Below are 22,685 nucleotides of genomic sequence, written 5' to 3' on the forward strand. Positions count from 1 at the left end.
AGGGCTCTAGCTGGGCCATTCAAGAACAGTCATGGAGTTGTTGTGAAGCCACTCCTTCATTATTTTAGCTGTGTGCTTAGGGTCATTGTCTTGTTGGAAGGTAAACCTTCAGCCCAGTCTGAGGTCCTGAGCACTCTGGAGAAGGTTTTCATACAGGATATCCCTGTACTTGGCCGCATTAATCTTTCCCTCAATTGCAACCAGTCGTCCTGTCCCTGCAGCTGAAAAACACCCCCACAGCATGATGCTGCCACCACCATGCTTCACTGTTGAGACTGTATTGGACAGGTGATGAGCAGTGCCTGGTTTTCCCCACACATACTGCTTAGAATTAAGGCCAAAAAGTTCCATCTTGGTCTCATCAGACAAGAGAATCTTATTTCTCACCATCTTGGAGTCCCTCAGGTGTTTTTTTAGCAAACTCCATGCGGGCTTTCATGTGTCTTGCACTGAGGAGAGGCTTTCATCGGGCCACTCTGCCATAAAGCCCCGACTGGTGGAGGGCTGCAGTGATGGTTGACTCTCTACAACTTTCTCCCATCTCCCGACTGCATCTCTGGAGCTCAGCCACAGTGATCTTTGGGTTCTTCTTTACCTCTCTCATCAAGGCTCTTCTCCCCCAATAGCTCAGTTTGGCCGGGCGGCCAACTCTTAGAAGGGTTCTGTCATCCCAAACATCTTCCATTTAATGATTATGGAGGCCACTGTGCTCTTAGGAACCTTAAGTGCAGCAGAATTTTTTTGTAAGCTTGGCCAGATCTGTGCCTTGCCACAATTCTGTCTCTGAGCTCTTCAGGCAGTTCCTTTGACCTCATGATTCTCATTTGCTCTGACATGCACTGTGAGCTGTAAGGTCTTATATAGAAAGGTGTGTGGCTTTCCTAATCAAGTTCAATCAGTATAATCAAACACAGCTGGACTCAAATGAAGGTGTAGAACCATCTCAAGGATGATCAGAAGAAATGGACAGCACCTGAGTAAAAAAAAATGAGTGTCACAGCAAAGGGTCTGAATACTTAGGACCACGTGATATTTCAGTTTTTCTTTTTTAATAATTATGCAAAAATGTCAACTATTCTGTGTGTTTTTCTGTCAATATGGGGTGCTGTGTGTACATTAATGAGGAAAAAAAATGACGTTAAATGATTTATCAAATGGCTGCAATGTAACAAAGAGTGAAAAATTTAAGAGTGGTAGCCCTGCATTTTAATTTTTGCTTCCGGGGAAGAATAGAGTGCACCGATAATGTTCATGAAGGTTTCACCAAATCCCCATTTTTGCAGGGTAGGGACCAGAAAGGACCAGGAGACGGAATCGAACGCCTTCATGAGATCAAGTGAGAGCAGGAAACCCTTTTGTTGGGGGCCCCCGTCCCAACCCAATCCCAACAAGGAAACAATGTCGATTGCCCTCCTGATCTGATCTGGCCCCTGTCGCCCGGGAATAAAGCCCACTTGATCCCTATGTATATAAAGGCCAATGAAGTTGGAAATTCTGTCCGCAATAAAAAGTCCCATATAGAATAAAAAAAGTAAATGACCGAGACTAGGGGTATAATGGGGGATGAGAGGAGAATGGGGGGAATATCAAGAGCGCTAGCTAATGATATCTGGGTAAGAAGACTGGGGGGGAGGGAAGGAGGAGGGGGAAGGAGAAGAAAGGAGCCTATTGGGCCCGACCAGACCCCAGCCTAACTTTTGGGAGAGGGGCAATGATAGTTCCCTCTGGCAGCGTCATTAGAGGCGTGTCTGGTTGTTCAGACCTGCACTTGGAGCAGAAAGAACCTAAAGTCCAGTTGGAAGTTCGTGCAGGTTCTGAGGAAAAAAAAAAAAACATTTTTCAGACAGATGAGGAGAAGAGTCAGTTGGGCATAAATGCCATGGGTCAAGGATGATTCCGACCAGAACAAAAGCAGGAAGTGTATGGTGGAAGGTAGGGATTCCCTCACGATCATTGGGGGGAGGCCTTCCTTAGCCTTCTTGTTTTTGGGTGTCATCCAGAGAGAGGACAATGGGCTAGATGGAGGTGGACGTTTGGTCATGCCGGAGGATGCGGTCTGCATAGGGGAAGGCGGATCCTTCGGAAGAAGTCCCAATTTGTGCAGTAGTTGTTCACCTTCTTGGAATGAGGAGAATCGAAAAGGCTTGCCGTTGAAATAAAATTTTAGGCTGAAGGGGAAGAGCCACCAATACTTGATATTCCTTTGTGTAAGAACCGTCAGGAGGGGTTTGAGCGCCCGCCTTTTCTGGATAGTGAAGGGGGAGATACGGGCTCTGGGTGGTACGGGCTCTCCTCATGATTTCCTCCTTGACACTGTAGTAGTGTGGTTTGACCACAATGTCGCGTGGCAGGCCATCCTGGCGGGGAGGTCCCAGTGCCCTATGCGCACGATCGAGTTCCAACCTGTGTGTTCGGATGTCAGGGATAAGATGTTTAATTAGGGAATGGACTGCATCCGGGACGTCCGTGACGGACTCAGGCAGACCCCTAATCCTAAAATTTAGTCTTCTGGATCTGTTCTCCAGGTCATCTATTTTCGCCATGGCGCCCTCAAATTGGTCATGCAGATCTTGAAAGCGATCGGTGTTTTGATTAACTCGATCGATCATAGCATCAACTTTGTTTTCAATGTTTTCAATGCGGGAGCCTAGGAGTTGGAGGTCTGCCTTAATGTCAGAGGTAATTCTGGAAGCAGTCTGAGCAAGGCACCTATCCAGCATTTCTGCAAATTTAGAGAATATGAAGGTAATGTCCTGGGGCTGTGAGGCAGGAGGGTCTGTCTCCTGATATGAGACATTAGGCCTAGGGTGATGGGCGCCTGAGGGGGACAGTAGCTTGTGCATCCCATCCAGGGTCTGGTCCAGGAGGGATACTGTGGTGGCCGGTGACAGAGGACCTTCGCTGGTTGTGGGTGAAGGGGCTACTCCACATACCTCCTCATGTAACGCATCCCGCCATGCATGAGAGCCTGAGCTCCCTGTGAGAGTCTCGTGAGGCAGCCGTTCCGCCGCCATCTTGGAAATTTCGTCTGCCCCTGTGAGCGCTGGAAATCGGGCTGCGAGTCCTCTCCTTGTCGCTCCCACTGGCATCCACTCGTGGCCGTGTGATCGCGGTCCCCTCCGGTCCCGTTCTGGCGGTGTGGGGGCTGATAAAAGCACTGCAGGGTGCGCCAAATGGACGGAGCGGTGCGGAGCTCTGTGTTCAGTCAGCCATCACAGAGCGCCGCGCATGCGCACTCCACATAGAGCCATCTTATGTACAACATGCTACTGTGGCACATAAAGTAGTCATTGATGGCTTTAGGTTGTTCATAAAAATATGGCGATGTAAAAAAAAGTTTTTTGTTTTTTTTTCATGCTCCATTGGATTGAAAGCTAACATTTCTCCAAGACCGACCTTGATTATTCCTGTTTCAGATACTACTCTTGGCAATTAAAATTTTGGTCTGTTGTCATTTGTCTTTTCCACTAATTATGCACCTGTTGAAACTTCCATGGATCATTTTATTCAGTATATTGAACAATACATTCAACTGTCTGATCCAATCTCAAGAATCAAATGTGTTTCCGATTGAGGTATAAACAGTAATAATTGACATTATGGTTAAACAAGCGGGCAAGTGGGGTTCCCTTGTTTGCTAGGATTTTATTAAACATAGGCTTATTTTTTTAAATTACTATCTGTTTTCTATGATAAATGGACCTCCTCTGCCAGAGAATCTGGTGTGTATCCACCCCAGAGTGCACTGTTGGACTGAAGCTTTGCCCAACTGTAGAAGCTCAGTACAAACAAGTTTCACACCATTACAACAAATTATCTGTTTATATCACACACTGCTCTTGTGGTCATTTTGGTAAGAAAACTTCTGGTAGAAGAGCTATTGGAGACAGCATGGGTCTATATACTTGGTTGCTTTTCAGTTGAACACACTTACAGGTAAGAGAAAGGAGAGACATCTTCATGTTTCTTAAAGGCATTGACCCAGCAGGGCTTTTATAATAAAGAAGCCTTATTTCTGTGTAGTAGCGCTGCACAGTGTCTGTATTTCACTGTCCATCTCTCCTAATAAAAGTTTATGGGTCAGGTCTGGCCTAATTGAAAGTGTAAACATAGAGAGGCCTTTAACCTGCAAGAGGAGACATTTGAGTATAAAAACTTGCCATTGCCATGCATTAGGGTAAAAAAAAACCTGCTGTTCCTCCCTCCCCCCTTCCCCAAATATTTACCTAAGTCCTGTATCAATCCAGTGCTGTGCCCATCTTCAGTTTTCTGTCCTCTCTCCCCACTCTCACAAGCTTGGCTGAGAATAGCAGGGGCCATTGGCTCCTGCTACTGTCAGTCAAATCCGGTGAACAGAGCAGGGGCGGAGGCCAAGCCATGCTGTGTGTGCCCACTGGTGTGACCCCACAGGAAGCAGCTACCTATGGGGCGCACTAAGAATGGGATGTGCCTAGAACACAGGCAGGGGAAACCCAGATGAGGAGATTTGTAGCACTCTGTACAATACCATTGGACAGAGCAGGTAAGTAAAAAATGTTTGCTTTTTTTAGAAAAAAAAATATATAAGCTTTACAACCACTTTAACCGCTTCCTGACTGCCTCATGCAGAGATACTGTGGCAGAAGGGCACGTACAGGCAGATTAAGGTACCTGTACATTGCCCTTTAAGAGGCGGCTTGCGGGCGGGCGCAGCCAGCAGCGCGCGCGCGCCAGGAGCTCGGTGACAGTGATCGCAGGTCCCGTGGACTCGATGTCCGTGGGCATACCCGCGATTGTCTCACGGTGAGGGAGAACGGGGAGGTGCTAATGTAAACAAGCATCTCCCCGTTCAGCCTAATGACACTGTCACTGATCACCGCTCCCTGTAATCGAGAGCGGTGATCAGTGATGTGTCACACACAGCCCCTCCCCCCCCCACAGTTAGAATCACTGCCTAGGACACACTTAAGCCCTACAGCGCCACCTAGTGGATAACCCCTTCACTGTCAGTGACATTTTAAACAGTAATTAATGCAATTTTTTTAGCACTGATCGCTGTATTAATGCCAATGGTCCCAAAAATGTGTGAAAATTGTCTTATATATTGGGGATATTTATTATAGCAAAAAGTAAAAAATAATGCGTTTTTTTCAAAATTGTCGCTTTTTTTTGTTTATAGCACAAAAAATAAAAACCGCAGAGGTGATCAAATACCACCAAAAGAAAGCTCTATTTGTTAGAAAAGAAGGACGTCAAATTTTTTTGGGTGCCACGTCGCACGACCGCGCAATTGTCAGTTAAAGCGACGCAGTGCCGAATCACAAAAAGTGCTCTGGTCAGGAAGGGGGTAAATTCTTCCAGGGCTGAAGTCGTTAAGATTTAACATGTTACAATTAATATAGGCATGCTGCAGTAACATTCAGCTTTATCAGTTTAGAGCAGCAAGAAAGATAAAATTATTTTTTAAAAATTGTTTATTTCGGTTTCTGCACATTTCTTTCCTATTTTCTAAGCATATGCATTTGCCTTCATATACTAATTTGTATATTTGTGTTGACTACCTTTAATTGAAAAACACAGATAGCCTCGTCATAAAAAGGTGTATTATTAATGTCCAGGATTTTAAATTACCGTCTTATTAATCAAGTTAAATCACTTTGGTGAGGCTACTCCCATGATGGGTGCTACAAGAATCCAGAGTGCTTTAATTATTAGTTACCAACCAATGCATTTTGGGGGTTCACACACTTCCCTTTTCATCATGTTATAAAACTTTAGAGACTCTCTGGACTCTGAGAGATTTAAAAATGTTTTAAATACCATTTCAAATGTTGACTCCAGCAATTAATGCAGTATTACCATTGCTGTGGCACCCTTGCAGCTTTCTATATATTATCATGAAAAGAGTACAGTACTTACAGTGTGCACAATGGCAAGGAAATTGAGTTAAAACAAATGTTCTGAAGATTAAAAAAACTGCTGACTGAGAATATTCCACCGATAGTAATATTTCCTTCCTGAATATTGTCAGACGCAAATGAAAGCTTTCTTTTAGTAATAAAACATGGAGGACCACAGCCTACTTCTTGACATTGTGCTATTAGAATAAAAGTATAATATACAACAAATACAGCTTTATCAAACATTCCTTGTCAAAAGAAGTTTATTGAGTATACAATGTTATAAAGATACATAAAGTAAGTTTACAAGGATCTATAAAGTAAGCTCATTGTTTTACAGTAGGGTTTATATAGGTAAATATCATGAAATTTCAAATATTAAACATTGGGTTTACGTAAACCTAAATTAAAGATATATATCATTTCCTTAGTTACTTTTGTAGGTATTTAAATGATTTATGCCTACTATACATATTGTTTACAAGTAGAGTGTATATAGGTCAAATAAATTCTGATAATGAGCTTTAATCGTAAGGTGGAGAAATAGAAAGAAAAAGAAGAAAAAGGGTTGAAAGGTAGAGGTATGGTCCACAAGGTTGTCCCGCTCGTCAGTTTATTATTCTTTTTAGTTCTCTTTGAAGCCTTAGAATGGGTGTCTCTGTAAGTCATTTAATCTGTTACCATGGCAACAGGACAGAGTCATTGAAGTTTGACAGGAACTGTTGTTTTATCCAAGGATGCCAACGTTTTTCAAATTTTGGAATTTGATTTTGATCGATGGCTACCATCTTAGCATGGGACATTGTATTATTCATTCTGTGAATTGTTTCTGCTAGTACCAATGTAGGAGATTTTCATGCCTTGGCCACTGTTTGTTTTGCAGCCGTTATTAGTTGGATCATAAGTTTGAATTGAGAGAGTGTTAACCATTCCGGTTTTAGATTAAGTAAAGTTAAATATGGATCTGGTTGTATTATTTTTTTAAATATTTTAGATGCAATCACGAAGACTTCCTTCCAGAAGGTTTGGATTACTGGGCACGTCCACCATATGTGTAAATATGTGCCTATTTCTGGGCATCCTCGAAAACAAAGAGCTGAGGTATTAGGTGAATATTTTGCCACTCTAGCGGGTACAAGGTACCAGCGAGTTAGGACTTTATAATTTGTCTCCAGTGCTAAGATGTTGGGTGAAGATGACTTAGATGTGAGCCATATGTTAGACCAGTCCGTGTCTTCTAAAGTTCGTCCCAGGTCTTCCTCCCACCTCTGAACGTAAGAGGGTCTATTAAGATTTGCTACTCCATATAATTGATTATAAAGTGATGAAATTGTACCTTTAGCAAATGGATCTTTTGTACAGATTGATTCAAAAATGGATAATTGGGATAATGGTGTATCCCCCTTTAGGAATGGTGTATAGAAATTTTTGATTTGGAGATATCTAAATATCTCAGAGTTTGGTAGATCATATTTTTCTCTAAGCGATGGGAATGAAAGGAATGATTTAGATGTTATGAAGTCATTTAGTGTCTGAATGCCTGATGTTGTCCAAGCTTTAAAAGAATTTGGGTAGATCCATGCCGGATAAAAGGCCGGATTTCTGATAAAAGAAAGGAGAGGATTGTGTGGAGATTGTAACTGATATTTGGTTTTTAGTTTATCCCAGAGAGATAAGAAGTGTTTAGTTATGGGATTATGAATTTTAAAGCGGTCTTTAGGATCAAGCCATAATAAATTTGATATTAATAGAGGGTCATTTTCTGAAGCCTCTATAAATACCCATAATGGGATTTCCTGTTTTGCATGGTATTTGGACAGACTGGCCAAATGTGCTGCTCTGTAGTAGTTAGTAAAATTAGGGTATCCCAGGCCTCCTTTATTTTTGGGAAGATGTAGTGTGTGTATAGGTATACGTGGTTTAGAAGAGCCCCATATAAACGAAGTTGCTCTTTTTTGTACTATTCTCAAAAAATAGGAAGGAATTGGAATAGGGAGGACTCTGAATAGATAAAGCAATTTGGGTAGAATAGTCATTTTGATTGCATTAATCTTCCCTATCCAGGATAAAGGAAGTTGCGACCATTGTTTTATTAGATTTGTGATCTTTCTTAATACAGGAGGATAATTGGTTGAGAATAAGTCAGAATGAGATGCTGTTAAATGAATTCCAAGATATGGGATTGATTTTTCTGCCCATGTGAATGGGAGTGCAGCCCTAGCCGGGATCAATTCCATGTTTGTGAGTGAAATATTAAGCACTAGGCATTTCTTAGGATTAATCATAAGGCCGGATAGGGCTGCAAATCCATCAAGAGCTGGTATTAAGTTAGGACCAGAGACCTGTGGTGATGATAGAAAAAGTAATATATCGTCTGCAAATATACATAATTTGTGTGTAATACCTCCTACTTCAATGCCAGTTATAGTTTGGTTTGTTCTGATGTATTGGGCCATGGGTTCGAGTATAAGGGCAAATAATAAGGGAGATAATGGGCAACCCTGTCGGGTACCTCTTTCAATATTAAAGGCTTCAGATTTGTATCCAGCATATTTTATATAGGCTTTGGGTTTATTATATAATGCTTTGTTCCATGTTAAAAAGTGGGGTCCAAAACCCCATTTTTGTAATGAATATTGCATATATTGCCAGGATACTGTGTCAAATGCCCTCTTAATATCGAGAGATAGAAAACATAAAGGGATTTTCCGTTTTTTAGCAATATGTGCCAATAACACTGCCCTGCGTATATTATCGCCTGCCTGTCTATTTGGCATGAAGCCTACTTGATCTCTATGTATTAATTTTCCTATAATGCTATTGAGGCGTTTTGCTATTATTTTTGCTAATAATTTAATATCGAGGTTTAACAGAGAGATAGGCCGATAATTCACACAGGAAGTATCATCAGAAAGGGGTTTTGGGATCATACAAACAATTGCCATTAGTGTTTCTTGCCGAAAAGAATGTCCATCTAGAAATTTGTTAAAAGTTTCAGTGAGAATGGGAGAGAGTATTTCTGAGAATGTTTTATAGTATAAAGCCGAGTAGCCGTCTGGGCCTGGTCTTTTGTTAAGTTTTAGGTCTTTTATGGCGTTAGCAACTTCATCTATAGTTATAGGCTCATCCAAACTGCTTTTTTGATTCTGAGATAACTCAGGTAAGGTTATTTTTGAGAAGAAGGATTCAGCCTCTGTAGGATTAAATTCATTGTTTGTCTTGTATAAAGTTGCGAGATGTGAGTGAAATTTATGGACTATTTTAACTGGATTACAAGTGTAAACATTTTTTGATAATTTCAAATGTATTGGTTTGAAAGATTTGTTAGTTGAATTTAATGCCCGAGCCAAATATGTACCTGGTTTGTTTGTATTCATGTAGAAATTGTGTTTGGAGCGTTTGAGGGATTTATCAACTGACTCAGTGAGAAATAGATCATATTCCAATCTAGATTTTTCCAGATGAGATTTTGTACTCTGAGATGGATTATCTTGAAATGATATGTAGGCTGCATTAAAATTGAGTTCTAGTTTTTTTGCTAGATTTTTGCGTTCCCGTTTAAATAGTGCCATTTGTCTTTGTATTGTACCACGCAAGACAGGCTTATGAGCTTCCCACAGTGTTATTGGGGAGATGTCTGTTGTATTATTAATTGATATGTATTCCTTTAAAGCTTGTTCAATGGCCATCTGATGTAGTGGGTGTTTGAGCATTATGTCCGGTAAGTATCACGTTGGGTCATGCGCTTTTGGTATGGCTGAGGCTATAGTAGTGTATACTGCATTATGGTCAGACCACGGAATCGGAATTATATCTGATGCAATAATTTCTGGTATCATTCCTATTGTTAGAAAAATATGATCTATTCTGGTGAAGGTTTGATGAGGGTGCGAGAAATAAGTGAATTTCTTTTTCATTGGGTTACTTTCTCTCCATGAATCTACCAGATTGTATTTGGAAAGAAGTTGAGAAAAAGGTAATCTAGAGGTTATTTTGGATGGTGTAAAAGGTGATTTATCTAGAAATGGGAGGAGGACCTGGTTCGAATCCCCACACATTATCACTGTTCCTATTTTGTGTGTATTAATCACTTGTAATATATGTGAGAGGAATGGTGTAGGTTGTTTGTTAGGAGCGTAGTAGGAAATCACCGTGATTGCTGTATCCATTATATAACCCATGAGTATCAGGTATCTACCTTCTGGGTCTTTAATTTCTGATGATAAGGTGAATGGTGTGGATCGGTGAAATGCAATTAGAGTTCCCCTTTGCTTGGTACAGGCAGAAGCCGTGTAAATTTGTTGATAAAAAGGAAAAATATATTTTGGTGTAGAATCTTTGGTGAAGTGTGTTTCTTGGAGGCATACTATGTGAGCCTTCTTGTTATGGAAAGTACGGAAGGCTTTGGTCCTTTTTTGAGGGACATTTATTCCCTGAACATTCAGGGAAAGTATATTCAGTGGTGCCATGGCAACAGATCAAATAGTTTTGACTTACTTTGTGTTATGCAGAGCTGACTGCGCAGATCAACCTGTGTGGACTGAAGAGATGAATAGATAGAAAAGAAACCAGTGAATTCTGGAGTAAAGAGTAAACAAAAAACATATGAGATTAGATGATACATTGTATAAATTATTTTTTGCAAGTAATCACAATTTACCCGTGAAAGAGAATAAATATCTCTCTCAGGGGAATAAGTGCCTTCGTCACACTCCCACATAATATGGTTGGGAGAATGAGAAGGGCTAATGGGGGTACACGGATCTTCCGCTTACAGGAGAGAAGTGCTATGTCAAAAGACATCAAATTGATGTTTCATTAGTTGGAGTGCAGAATATAGTTTTTGTTGAAATTATTTATTCCAGGGTGGTTGTATATGGTTAGTCTTGCCCTAGGCTAAATAATTCAGTTAGAAAGGTACTGTTAATAACTTTGGTATTGATGAAGATAGTTTGAATTATTTTGGGATTTTAACCCTTTTAGAGTAAACAAATATCATATGTAACTGTTTAGATATGTTAACTCATAAAATTGAGGTTGTATTGCTTCAGATTAGAATAAACAAAAACATAATTCTAGGAACTAGTTAGGTAATAATATATTTGTTTTAAGAAAAAGAAAAAAAAAAAAAAAGCTTCCATTACTTCTGGATTATTGAATATATTTGCCCTAAAAAGTAATAAATCTATTGTTATTACCTGATAATATATAACTGAACAAGAATTTCCTTATTTCACTTATATATTCTAAGGCTATATGAATCAGAAGTAATAAGAAATATAACTGGAATGTAACATGATCCCACACAGTGTGTGACTATCAGAATGCAGTTACATTCAGTTATAAATATAGGTTTTTTATAGAGAACCATCTCTTAGTATAATAAATGAAGAGATATCAGGAATTAGGATGTCAGTCCATTGGATCTTCTTGGTCCATGGATGATGTGGCATAACGGCCTCTTTTGTGAGAATGATGATTCCCATTTTGTTCTGGAATTTTCTGGGTGCTGCCTGAAGGTGAAGATGATGCCATTCTTCTGCGTGTGGGAGTGTTGCTGCTTGTGGGTTCTGTCAGATTTAATTTTAAAAGGGTTTGTTGTAGTTCATCTGCTGATCTGCTTCTGTAAATTGTACCTTGGTAGTTAAATCTGACTGAAAAGGGGAAGCCCCATTGATACATAATGTTGTGGCGTTGCAGTTCCATTAGTTGGGGTTTCATGGATCGTCTTTTAGTAATAGTAAGTTGGGATAGGTCAGCAAAAATTTGATAATTGTGTCCTTGAAAATTAAGTTCCTTTTTTTCTCTTGCAGCAATTAGTATTTGTTCTTTCGTTCTGTAATAATGAAATTTTGTGATTATATCACGTGGGGGTCCATCTTTCTTTTTGGCTGTGAGGGCTCTGTGTACTCTGTCCAGTTCTAAACGTTCAATAGGGATATCTGGCTTTAGTTCTTGTAATAGAGCAGTAATAGTAGATTGCAGGTCTGTCACAGTTTCAGGTATTCCCCTTATGCGCAAGTTTGAACGTCTGGCTCTATTTTCGTAATCTTCGAGCTTAGTTTGAAGTATTAAATTCTCTTTTTTTAATTGTTCCAATTCTGTTATATTTTCTTGGGTTGTAATTTCAATTTCATCCATTTTTATTTCTAAGGCTGCGGTGCGGTTTCCCAGCTCTCTTATTTCTTTGGTTAGGCTGTTTGTTATTTGGTCTGAGGTTTGTTTTAAAGCCTTATGACGCATCTTTTCAAATTGTAATAATATTACTGGGGATACTGAGGAGGCTTGTGGAGAAGTTTGTGAGAGGATTTGTTCTGTATCTGACTCAAATGGAGAGTCTTGCTGTGATATTTTCTGTCTGTGAGAGCGCCCTGATGCTGTATCTTGTGAGGTGACTGGAGCTGCTTCAGCTGCAGTGAGTGCCTGTGAGCTCTTTGTGAGGTGATTTTTATTTCTGCCACGGTTTCCTCCCAGTACCATATTTCCTGCCCAAACTTTCACAGTTTGTTCCCTGGGGCAAAAAGGTTCAAATGAATACCTTTTGAGCCTGCAGGCTCCGCTTTGTCCTTCTCTTCTCTCCTCAGCGGTGTGGAGCTCTAACAATGCATGTCTGCTCCGCTAGGCTCCGCCTCCTGCCCCCCCCCCCCCGCTTTACCAAACATTCCAAGCCAATCTGTTTTTTTTATTCTCTACTGTCAGCTGTCATATCTATAACAGCCTGCTGCTTGTAAGTGTGCATTGTTGTTTTATAGCCAGCCTTTATACTCTTCAATATGTGTGAAGAAATAACCTAATGAATAAATTATTTTATGATTTTACAACACTTAACCATTTTTGGTACACAATATTTTTGGCTTGTTGATGATTATGCTTTATACATACCTTTCTATCTACAAAATTCTGTAATATCTTTCTAGAGAATAATGTTTTAAAAAGGCCTCAGACTCAACTCATAGTATGCCTCCACATTTATCAAAGTGGCTGAATTTCTAGAGTTCAGCTTTAGGGTGTACAATCTTGATGTCATCAAAAGGAAAGGTGAAATAATTTTCAGAGCAGGTAACTCAGCAAATCAAAGTTGTACGATTTACCTAATATGTGCATGCACAAGATTGCCACATGTTGAGATACTGACAAATCAGAACTGTATCAGAAACTTGGGATTAGCTTCAAGGTTGCCATATGGGCTAAGTAAATTGGCTTGTTCAGCTGCACTAAACCACTGGCTGTTATTGCAGCTGGAAGATATTCATTTAGTAACACAACCACCACTATAGGAATTACTTCCAGACTTAGAGGTTAGAACCTCTGTCTTGTTTTTACAGTTATCCAGGTCCCAGTTAAAGAGATTTGTGAGTACATTATTACTTGAGCTGATTGTAGCCGTATTATGCCGTAAAACTTTTGTGAATCAGTACTGCTTGGACCTATAAGAAGTGGACACACCCCGAAAACTCGTCCATGAAAAATTATATGAATATGAACCAAGATGTTTCTATAAAATGTGCCCGCCTAATAAAACATCGATCTGCACCCTGGGCGAAAAGATTCTTGTGGTAATAATGAAACACTTAAAAGCAGCTACTTAAAATCGAATTATAAATATAAAGGCAATAAGAAAAAAGAGTTTTATCATGGCCAAATCATGGATATTAGGGATGAGCTTCATGTTCGAATCGAACGCATGTTCGACTCGAACATTGCCTGTTCAGTCATTCGCCGAATTTCGAACGATATGGAACGTTCGTGCCAAATTCGAGTGGCACGTCACGGCCCATAATTCACTGCGGCATCGCAGTGCATTGCTGGCTGATGATTGGCCAAGCATGCACTATGACTCGAATGCTTGGCCAATCACAGCACCCTCTGTACAGAGAGCTATAATTGGCCAAAGCCATGGTGGCTTTGGCCAATTATGGCTCAGGGGGTTTAGTACACGCCCCACACTATATAAGGCCGCCTGCACGGTGGCCCCGTGTAGTGTGTTCCGGCATTGAGAGAGAGATAGATAGACAGAGAGACAGTGTCATTTGATTTAAGTTAGATAGAGTAGGCAGGCGAGTCAGTTAGCTGCACTTACAGTGTATTGTGTATATATATACATCCTAATATGTACACTGTATTTAGTTTAGCTAGATCCGTTCGTGTTATTCTCTTCCTACTGACAGGCAGGTGTTTTTACAGTATTTACAGCTACCTGAAGAAAATTGCTAGTGTACTTCTAATCCTATTAGCCCTATTAGCTACAGTATTTATAGTTAGTGTAGTGCGTCCTCTGCACAGTGTGCGCCTAAAGCTACCTGAAGAAAATTAGTGGTGTTCTTCTGATCCTATTAGTACAGTACCACAGGCAGCTGTAGTATTTACAAGTTAGTGTAGTGCGTCCTCTGCACAGTGTGCAACTAAAGGTTAGGGTTAGGTTAGGGTGACTAGACGTCCCTGATTTCCAGGGACAGCCCCCCTGAATTGAGGACACTGTCCCTGGAGACCATCTGTCCCCAGATGTGTCCCCAGATTGCAGTGGCATGGGGAGGGGGGGCGCATGAAGCATGCCTCCTCCGGCCACCTACACCTCCGATGAGGCATTTCCCGGGCATTGCTCTGCACCACCTCCCCACCTCCCCCCCTGTGCCCAGGGACTCCTATGGTCCAACCAATCCTGTGTCCCCCATGATCTCTCAGGTGCGGACGAACAGCAGAGGGGGAGGGGTGGTACAGAGCACATGGCAGTGATTATTGGAGGAGTTCTCGCCAAAGAAGCTGCTGGATGGCTGGAACTGTACCCGGTGCTGGGGAGAGCCCTGCTCCCATGGATTATCATGGAGGCAATGCAGAGGTGAGCAACCAAATCTACACTGTACATTGGTGTGTGTGTGTGGGGGGGGGGGTAGTGCAGGAATAAGTTTAGGGATCAGGTAGGTCAGTGTAGTGGACAATGCAGGAATCAGGTAGGTCAGTGTAGGAATAAGGTAGTTCAGTGTAGTGGACAGTGTAAGAACCAGCTTGGTCAGTGTAGGGATCAGGTAAGACAGTGTAGAAATCAGATAGGTCAGTGTAGTGGACAGTGTAGGAATCAGGTAGGTTAATGCAGTGGTCAGGTAGGTCAGTGTAGGAATCAGGTAGGTTAGTGCAGTGGTCGGGTAGGTCAGTGTAGGAATCAGGTTGGTCCGTACTACTGTACTAGTGGAAGGGACTCAGGGAGTGCTAAAAGTCTGCAAGTTAGGGGGCACAAATTTCTTGCCTTGTCCTGGGCGCTGACAACCCATGCTGCGCCACTGACTGCATATATAATTTTAGGAAAATATGCAAATAAAATAGTTTACCATTTGACAAAAAAAAAAGAAAATTCCCCGGATTTCATTTTAAAAATCTGGTCACCTTAGTATAGGTGACATAACTATGCTATTTGCATTTTAGTATATTGCTGTAACTAATCAACTGAATATCTGGAGATCTAGGACCGAACTCACATAGATCTTAAACTATTGTCTTTGTACTTTGTAAAGTGAAAGAAAAGTCTATTTTTATACTGTCTTTTGTTGTGGAAATTTTTATTAATGTATGTTGTCAGATGTCCCCTCAGTATCAGTTTAGCTGTAATACGGTGGTTGACCTCCTTTAGCCATCTTTTTACAGGAGTTTCAGTTTTTGGCTTCTGTTGTGCTGTTGTGTGGTATTTCATTCTCAAAACTTGTGGTTTGACTGCCCAGGGGATATGTGAGTCAAGGGGGATTCCCTCCCATTTGCAATATTGGGGGTTTATTCCACCCTTTCCTGGACAAAAGTTTTTTAAATTGTTGAAGCATATATGATGTTAGCCATAGATTTTTTAATGTCTTGATAAACATAATATGAAACTAGGCTCCCCCCCCCCTTCCTGTTCATTGATATTTAAATAAACCAGTTAGATGGGTTTTTACAGCTGAGAAGACAGTGATGTGATGTGCAACAGGAAGCAACAGCAAGTTGGTGGGAGGAGCTTGGGTTCTTTTGACTCATGTTTGGAAGTATGACAAAATCATTTTGTTTTTTACATTTAATTCCAGTTGTTTTATACTGTAATACAGTTTTGGGTAGAGAGAAAACAGGAGATATCCGTTATTGTTGTAATATCTAGGTACAGATAGAAGCCATAAAATTGTTTTGAATAATGGAGGATATTCATGGTGTTTTATAGTTGTTGGACAAACACATTTAGAAGGCTGTGAGACCGGTCGGGCCGCGTATAATAGTCGGAATTCCAGTGCGCGATTGTATTGGCATAAACGTGAGGAGTAGTACGCTAGCAGCCCCGTTCAGGCCATGTATGATATTCTAGAAGCGGGGGCCGGTTGTAATGATAAAGGCGCAAACAATAATGCTCCGAAAGTAAAGCGCAGGGTTCTCTGGACGCAGAGGTCGCCAAAAAAGCGATTTGAATCATCATGGGCAATGGGTCGTCCATGCACCCTAGTCAGATAGCTGCACAATACATGAAATCTGGGTATGGGGCTAAGACCATTAGACCCCTTAAAGATTGGACATGGTCAGAGGGTACAGTAAGGTGTATTCCTTTGGAAGGTACTTTTGATGTCTGGAGGTACGAGACCCCAGAATAAAAATACCTTGGAAGTAGTTCAGTTGTGGTTTCAGAAATCTGTAATGATGAGTGAGTTGATGGATGTGTAGTACACGTTTGTGTGATTAAAAATTCTCAGGCCTGTTTTTGAACTTTGTGGGGCTGGTCCATGCAAAGATGTTGAGATGCTCTTGCGTTTTTCCCATTGTATTTTTTTCTATTACTAAAAGAGGGAAGGCAGCATTCCATCTGGTCGTTTTGTTTTTTCATTTTTGTTTTGGAAACTATGAAATATCTCCCCCACATTTGTAACTAAATGTTTGTCTCATTGTTTGTATGTGGTAACAAGAATAGGTTTGAACCTACCGCGACAGCCCTCTTGCGTGTCGTGGCTGTAGTATTTTAGTAGGAACGTAAAAGTAAAGGTTACAGAGGGTTTAGTTATTGTCGGTTTTGAGGAATGTCAGTGACAATTTACCAATGTACATGAATGTTGTATTGTTTACCATTTTTTGCAGGTTAAATATGAAGGATAGTGTAATAACTTTTGTTTATAAGTATCTTTTCAGGTCCAAGGAGTTTCTGAAAGTGTATGTACATAGAAAGCAGGTGTATGTAAATAGCTGTACACATGCATAAATACACACGCCTAAGAAGGTAAAAGTATCATAGGCTATTTCACTGTTTTCATTGTTTTTTTCTGCGTGTCTTCCTCCAGTTTGTAATGAGGAGGAAAAGGGGGGGGGGATGATAGTGGTGAGAATGACAAATTTTCAAACCAATAATACTAACCGCTCTAATTCTAGCCAAGTTTGTGACCTAGTAGGAATGACAGGTTCCACGACTTTCTTTCTTTGATGGAATTTGAATCAGCAGTCTGGTGAAGGATGGTCCCATAAGAACCTTTTTGTCAATGGTTCCAGGTATTACACCCCAGAAGGTAAGATGCAGTGACCACATTTATTAAGTTCCCACATGTCTGGGTTATTGCCATATGAGGTTTGTTTGGAGGTCAACCAAAACCAGAGTTGTACTTTCCTCAGCAGCTGTCACCTACATTCTCAACTGATGGGGTGGGTGCAGTCACTGTAACATGAACTTTAAAAGGTCCACCACAGGGTTCATAAGTCCCTCCTGGACCCTGACACAATAACCGGTTTACATTCTTTCCAACCAGGTGACTGGGTCATTGTAAAGAAGCTTGATGGACGAGACAACTGGGTCCATGCCAGCCACTGCAAGAAGCTGCTCAACTACACCAAAGGATGAGGGGTATCTTTGTTTATTTGTATTTTTAAAGTGTATTTTTCAACTAGCTAAGAGAGCGAACAGGACACATGGTTGGGTCTACTCTGAGTCTCCACCGAGCTCTAGTGCCCCAGCAATGACGGGGGTACATGCTATATGTGATGTTCATATTGGTATGGGGAGTTTTGACAAACTAGTAAAATGCAAACAGACACTTGTCAATAGAATTTAATGATACATTTCTAGAGAGTAAAATTAGTTATAGTTTTAACTATGGCTCTGGTTCTTGCCAGCTTTGGTATTGGACAACTAGGTAGCCCACAAGTGTGCTTCAACCTTAGTTTGGTATTAATGCGGATCTACAGCTTATAAGGTAATTCCCCCTAATGCAAGAGGTTCATGCGTGCTAGTGAAACTTGTCCCAGCATCCTATGTCGCGGCCGATCGTGAGGATCTGATACTGCGAGAGAAGGTAAGAATGACAGGGACAGCTAGAGGGAAATTATTTACCAACCTCGACCAGGTCTGGGCATGGCTACCTGCTTGTACACGGTGGGGGCTTGAGCTTATGAAACAATTAAACAATTTCTCATCTTTGGAGAGATAAACAAGCGCGCTTTCCCGGCATTATATGAGAGAGCTGTATTTGTGCTTTTAGGCGCTAAGAAATTATATGCCTATAGGGAGAAGCTTAAAATTTCCTTGACACTTTAGATATTACTCTTAATCCCAGACATCCAAGGCATTTAATAAAGTGATATGAATTCAATCCACCTTATTAAAAAAACAGAAAGCCCGATTCTCATTTAAGTTAGAAATAAAGCTCAAAGTGATGCCCAGCCAGTGTCTTCATATCGGCATGCAGAATGGATAACAGAAGTAGTTCAATCTGGAGAGCTGTCCATAGGTTTGTCACTTGTCACTTTGTTTGCCAACGACACTAAGCAGGGAAATGATTTCTCTGCAGGATGTGGAAACCTTGCAAGAAGATCTGAACAAATTAATGGGGTGGGCAACTACATGGCAAATGAGGATTAATGTGAAAAAATGTAAAATAATGCATTTGGGTGGCAAAAATATGAATGCAATCTACTCACTGGGGGGAGAACCTCTGGAGGAATCTAGGATTGAAAAAGACCCGGGGGTCCTAGTATTTGCTAAGCTCAGAAATGGCATGCAATGCCAGGCCGCTGCTAACAAAGCAAACAGAATATTGGCATCAATTAAAAAGGGGATTAACTCAAGAGATAAAGCAATAATTCTCCCACTCTGCAAGACTCTGGTCCGGCCTCACCTGGAGTATGCTGTCCAGTTCTGAGCACCAGTTCTCAGGAAGGATGTACTGGAAATGGAATAAGTACAGAGAAGCAGGGCCGGTGCAAGGATTTTTGACACCCTAGGCGAAACCGCATTTTGCAGCCCCCTCTGGCTCTGCCCCTGACTCCACCCCCTTTGCCAGTGTTACATGGTTTGATTCAACCCTCTAACTGCTACATCTGCAAGACAGCTCGTTCTTTTGAAAAACAACAGAATTACTAGCAGGATCACCAGGTGAATATAAAAGAGGAAATCTAAAAACAAAAAACAAAACTAATGCAGCCACCCATCTAAGAATTGGTAAGCTGCAGTATAATAATTATTTTGCTTTGCTTTAATATCACTTTAAGTGAATAAATTAATCAAGTAATTCTGTTATACATCAATGTATAGGCAGATGATGGGAAGGAAGGAATTAGTTAAAACAGGAGATAAACAGACTGGAGTAAAGCTACTTCCAGTGCTGGCAAGGAGAGAGCGAGGGGGGGCAGAGAGAGAAAAAGAGAGAGCGAGGGGGGTCAGGGAGAGAGAGACGGGGGTCAGAGAGAGACAGAGGGGTCAGGGAGAGAGAGATCAGAGGGAGGGAGGTCAGGGAGGGAGAGAGAGATAGAGAGAGGTCAGAGAGAGAGGTCAGAGAGAGGGAGAGAGAGAGGTCAGGGAGGGAGAGGTCAGAGAGAGAGAGGGAGAGAGAGAGACAGAGAGGTCAGGGAGAGGGAGGGAGAGAGAGAGGTCAGAGAGAGAGAGACAGAGAGGTCAGAGAGAGAGAGACAGAGAGGTCAGGGAGAGAGAGAGAGGTCAGGGAGAGAGAGAGAGGTCAGGGAGAGAGAGAGAGGTCAGGGAGAGGGAGAGAGGTCAGAGAGAGACAGAGACAGAGAGGTCATGGAGAAGGAGAGTGAGAGAGGTGAGAGAGAGAGAGAGAGAGAGAGAGAGAGGTCAGGGAGAGAGAGAGGCCAGGGAGAGAAAGAGAGAGAGAGAGAAGGGAGCAGGATCTGGTCAGTGAAACTGCTCACTCACTTGGAATGGTCCCCAGTGGGCTCACTGGTTCATTCAGCAGTTTTTCAGTGTGGCTGCTTGTTTTTAACCTTCTTGCCCACCTCCCTTTCACAGACGGAGCACACAGAAGGGACGGGACTTGAGAGAAGTGTGAAGCTGCTTTCAGGAAGACATGCTGGAGGTGGATTGGACGGAGCACACAGGAGGGGCGGGAGAAGTGTGTAGCTGATGTGACATCATTATCTCAGAGTGGAGGGGGGATTGCTGGACACACATCAGAGCGGAGAGCACCCTGCTGGGGTGGCTGCCCGGTGGATAGTTGCAAGCTCTGTGGACAGTGCGGGAGTAGAATAACCAGAGGCCAGGCACCCTAGAAGAAATTAGGTTTAACCATAAACTGCATAGAGGGTTCTTTACTGTAAGAGTGGCAAGGATGTGGAATTCCCTTCCACAGGTGGTGGTTTCAGTGGGGAGCATTGATAGTTTCAAAAAAACTATTAGATAAGCACCTGAACGACCGCAACATACAGGGATATACAATGTAATACTGACATATAATCACACACATAGGTTGAACTTGATGGACTTGTATCTTTTTTCAGCCTCACCTACTATGTAACATGTTACCATCAAAAGCTCACTTTCAAAATTAATCAAAAGGGAAGTTTCCAAGAACTATGTGCATAGCAGGGAGACTTCACTCTCTACTAGGGATGAGCCGAACACCCCCCTGTTCGGTTCGCACCAGAACATGCAAAAAATTTGTTCGAACATGCGAACACCGTGAAAGTCTATGGGACACGAACATGAATAATCAAAAGTGCTAATTTTAAAGGCTTATATGCAAGTTATTGTCATAAAAAATGTTTGTGGACCTGGGTCCTGCCCCAGGGGACATGGATCAATGTAAAAAAAGGTTTTAAAAACGGCTGTTTTTTCGGGAGCAGTGATTTTAACAATGCTTAAAGTGAAACAATAAAAGTGTAATATTCCTTTAAATTTCGTACCTGCAGGGTGTCTATAGTCTGACAGCAAAATGACATTTGAAAGGAAAAAAAGTAATTTAAAACTACTCGCGGCTATTAATGAATTGCCGGTCCGACAATACACATAAAAGTTCATTGATAAAAACGGCATGGGATTCCCTCACAGGGGACCCCCCGAACCAAAATGTAAAAAAAATGTGTGGGGGTCCTCCCAAATTCCATACCAGGCCCTTCAGGTCTGGTATGGATTTTAAGGGGAACCCCACGCCAAAATTTAAAAAAATGGCATGGGGTCCCCCCAAAAATCCATACCAGACCCTTATCCGAGCACCCAACCTGGCAGGCCTGAGGAAAAAAGGGGGGGGACGAGAAAGCGCCCCCCCTCCTGAACCATACCAGGCCACATGCCCTCAACATTGGGAGGGTGCTTTGGGGTAGCCTCCCAAAACACCTTGTCCCCATGTTGATGGGGAGAAGGGCCTCATCCCCACAACCCTTGCCTGGTGGTTGTGGGGGTCTGCGGGTGGGGAGCTTATCGGAATCTGGAAGACCCCTTTAACAAGGGGACCCCCAGATCCTGCCCCCCCCTGTGTGAAATGGTAACCATTTCACATAAAATGTGTGAAAATGGTAAAAAAACACAATACATGTCTTGGGACAAGTCCTTTATTAAAAAAAATTAAAAAATAAAACTCCCCATGGAGTCTTCTTCTTCTTCTTGCGGTCCGATGGACCGAAAAAGAAAAAAAAATCCCTATGGCTTCCCTGTAGTGTCAGAGGGGGGAGGGGTCACTCGGTTACATAACAGGGTGGCCCGCCCCCTCTGACACTAGGGGGAAGCCATAGGGTTGTCCCCGTGCGTCAGAGGGGGGCAGACCGGGTGGCCTCGCCCCACTCTGACGCTACGGGAAAGCCATAGAGATGTCCCCGTGCATCAGAGGGAGGCGGGGTCACCCAGTGACGTCATCGTGTGCCCCCGCCCTCAGTTATAAAAGAGCTGTCACCTGAGAGTGGCCGGTCATTACAGCGGGTGCCTCCCATGGCAACTTGTGGCTTTTTTTTTCTTTTTTGGTCCGTCGGAGTGCGAGAAGAAGAAGAAGGCTCCATGGGACAGTTTTATTTTTTTATTTTTTTAATAAAGAACTTGTCCCAAGGCATGTATTGTGTTTTTTTTTTTACCATTTTCACACATTTTTTGTGAAATGGTAGGGGTACATTTGTACCCCGTTACCACTTCACACGGGGTCCCCTTGTTAAAGGGGGCTTCCAGATTCCGATAAGCCCCCCCGACCACAGACCCCCACAACCACCGGCCAAGGGTTGTGGGGATGAGGTCCCTCTTCCCATCAACATGGGGACAAGGTGCTTTGGGGGGCTACCCCAAAGCACCCTCCCAATGTCGAGGGCATGTGGCCTGGTATGGTTCAGGAGGGGGGCGCTCTTTCACCCCCCCTTTTCCTGCGGCCTGACAGGTTGCGTGCTCGGATAAGGGTCTGGTATGGATTTTTTGGTGGACCACACGTCTATTTTTTTTAAATTTTGGTGCGGGGTTCCCCTTAAAATCCATACAGACCTGAAGGGTCTGTGTGGATTTTGAGGGGGACCCCCACGCCATTTTTTTTAAATTTTGGTTCGGGGTTCCCCTGTGGGGGAATCCCATGCCATTTTTATCAATGAACTTTTATGTGTATTGCCGGGAGTCGG

Source organism: Aquarana catesbeiana, linkage group LG01 (assembly GCF_042186555.1).
Source record: "Aquarana catesbeiana isolate 2022-GZ linkage group LG01, ASM4218655v1, whole genome shotgun sequence".
Classification (NCBI taxonomy): domain Eukaryota; kingdom Metazoa; phylum Chordata; class Amphibia; order Anura; family Ranidae; genus Aquarana; species Aquarana catesbeiana.